The following is a 3,436-nucleotide window of genomic DNA, read 5'->3' on the forward strand; positions in this document are numbered from 1 at the left end:
TCGCTGACTCCCAGGGATATTTTCAATCAAAATGGTCCACTCATACAGTAAATCTGTGTAGCAGAATGTCTTAATAAAGCTTGTTTGAGCATTGGGACGAGTACACTAGGCAGAGGTGGAAAAAGTACTCAATTGTTATACTTGAGTAAAAGTAGAAAGTAAATGCTATACATAAAATTCCTTATATTTAGCAAACCAAATGGCACAATTGACTTTTTAATTACTTTTTTGGACAGCCAAGGGCACACCAACACTCAAACGAAGCATTTATGTTTAGTGAGTCCACCAGATCAGAGGCAGTACGGATGACCATGGACGTTCTCTTGATAAGTGTGAATTTGACCTTTTTCCTGTACTGCATTCAAATTGTAACTAGTACTTTTGGGTGTCAGTGAAAATGTATGGAGTAAAAAGTACATTTTATTTTGGAATGTAGTGAGGTTAAAGTTGGCAAAAATATTAAAAGTAAAGAAAATGACTAATACTTTCAAATATTTTTACTTAAGTACTTTACACCACTGACACTAGGGTTGTAGACTGTCCTGACATTGAGCTGTAAAATCCTGGCAATATGGATTTATTTAACAGGTTTATATACTGAACAAAAATATAATCTCAACATGTAAAGTGTTGGTCCCATGTTTCATGAGCTGAAATAAAAGATCCTAGAAATGTTCCATATGCTCAAATTGTGTCCACAAATGTGTTTACATCCCTGTTAGGGAGCATTTCTCCTTTGCCAAGATAATCCACCCATCTGACAGGTGTGGCATATCAAGAAGCTGATTAAACAGCATGATCATTACACAGGTACACCTTGTGATGGGGACAATACAAGGCCACTCTAAAATGTGCATTTTGTCACAACACAATGCTACAGATATAAGATTTGAGGGAGCATGTAATTGGCATGCAGACTTCATTCATGTGCACCAGAGATATTGTAAGTTAATCAAATGTTCATTTCTCTAACATGAGCTGCCTCGAACATCGTTTTAGAGAATTTGGCAGTGCGTCCAACCGGCCTGATCAACTCTATGCGACGGAGATGTGTCATGCTTCATGTGGCAAATGGTGGTCACACCAGATACTAACTGGTTTTCTGATCCACGCCCCTACCTTTTTTTAAGGTGTCTGTAACCAAATACTTATTTTCCACCATAATTTGCAAATAAATTCATAAAAACCCTACAATGTGATTTTCTGGATTTCTTTTTCTCATTTTGTCTGTCATAGTTGGAGTGTACCTATGATGAAAATTACAGGCCTCTCTCATCTTTTTAAGTGGGAGAACTTGCACAATTGGTGGCTGACTAAATACTTTTCTGCCCCACTGTATATCTGTATTCCCAATCATCTGATATCCATGGATTAGGGCCTAATTCATTTATTTCAATTGACTGATTTCCTTCTAACTCAGTAAAATCTTTGAAATTGTTGCATGTTGCATTTATATTTTTGTTCAGTATAGAATCATCTTTGGCAGCGATTACAGTATTTGTGGGTAAGTCTAAGAGGTTTGCACACCTGCATTGTACAATATTTGCAATTTATTTTTATTTTTATTATTCAGGGACGCAAGCTAGTTCTCAGTTTCGAATCCAAAATAGGTGACCTATGTGATTCGTGTAGATCAAATGAGAAACGTTTGGGGGTGGGGCTTTGGATCACAACTGGCTGTAAGCGAATGAGTGATGTGCATTTGGTGCAATACCAGCTGTATCCAAGGCTCAGTGTAGCTTAGTAGTTAGAGCATTGGACTAGTAACTGCAAGGTTGCAAGATTGAATCCAAGAGCTGACAAGGTACAAATCTGTCGTTCTGCCCCTGAACAAGGCAGTTAACCCATTGTTCCTAGGCTGTCATTGAAAATAAGAATTTGTTCTTAACTGACCTGCCGAGTTAAATAAAGGTCAAAATAATAATAATAATAATAATTGACATAACTGATTCTGCAACTTTAGGCACTTTGGCCCAGCAAACTTTCAGCTGCAGCGATCGGTAAGCTGCACAGATAGCTGATGCTTAAAGTTAGTGAGGCGGGCGGGTGCGGGCAGCGATCAGTTAAAGAGCATGCATTTAGTTTTACTAGCATTTAAGAGCAGTTGGAGGCCACGGAAAGAGTGTTGTATGGCGTTGAAGCTTGTTTGGAGGTTTGTTAACACAGTGTCTGAAGAAGGGGCCAGATGTATACAGAATGGTGTCGTCTACATAGAGGTGGATCAAGGAATCACCCGCAGCAAGAGCGACATCATTGATATGTACAGAGAAAAGAGTCGGCCCGAAAATGTAACCCTGTGGTACCCCCAGAGACTGCCAGAGGTCCGGACAACAGGCCCACCGATTTGACACACTGAATTCTATCTGAGAAGTAGTTGGTGAACCAATCATTGGAGAAACCAAGGCTGTTGAGTCTGCCGATAAGAATACGGTGATTGACGGTGTCGAAAGCCTTGGCCATGTCGATGAAGATGGTTGCACAGTACTGTCTTTTATCGATGGCGGTTATAATATCGTTTCGTACCTTGAGCGTGGCTGAGGTGCACCCGTGACCAGCTCGAAAACCGGATTGCACATCGGAGAAGGTACGGTGGGATTCGAAATGGTCATTGATCTGTTTGTTACCGTGGCTTTCAAAGATTTTAGAATAGCAGGGCAGGATCGATATAGGTCTGTAGCAATTTGGGTCTAGAGTGTCTCACTCTTTGAAGAGGGGGATGACCGCGGCAGCTTTCCAGTCTTTAGGAATCTCGGATGATACGAGAGAGAAGTTGAACAGACTAGTAATAGGGGTTGCAACAATCGCGGCGGATCATTTTAGAAAGAGAGGGTCCAGATAGTCTAGGCCAGCTGATTTGTACGGGTCCAGGTTTTGCAGCTCTTTCAGAACATCTGCTATCTGGATTTGGGTGTAGGAGAAGCTGGGGAGGCTTGGGCAAGTAGCTGTGACGGGTGCGGAGCTGTTGGCCTGGGTTGGGGTAGCCAGGAGGAAAGCATGGCCAGCCGTAGAGAAATGCTTATTGAAATTCTCGATTATAATGGATTTCTTGGTGGTGATAGTGTTTCCTAGCCTCAGTGCAGTGGGCAGCTGGGAGGAGGTGCTTTTATTCTCCATGGACTGTACAGTGTTCCAGAACTTTTTGGAGAGAGCTGCAGGATTCAAATTTTTGTTTGACAAAGCTAGCCTTAGTTTTCCTAACTCAAATCAAATCAAATCAAATTTATTTATATAGCCCTTCGTACATCAGCTGATATCTCAAAGTGCTGTACAGAAACCCAGCCTAAAACCCCAAACAGCAAGCAATGCAGGTGTAGAAGCACGGTGGCTAGGAAAAACTCCCTAGAAAGGCCAATACCTAGGAAGAAACCTAGAGAGGAACCAGGCTATGTGGGGTGGCCAGTCCTCTTCTGGCTGTGCCGGGTGGAGATTATAACAG

Source organism: Oncorhynchus kisutch, linkage group LG29 (assembly GCF_002021735.2).
Source record: "Oncorhynchus kisutch isolate 150728-3 linkage group LG29, Okis_V2, whole genome shotgun sequence".
NCBI classification, from domain to species: Eukaryota; Metazoa; Chordata; class Actinopteri; order Salmoniformes; family Salmonidae; genus Oncorhynchus; species Oncorhynchus kisutch.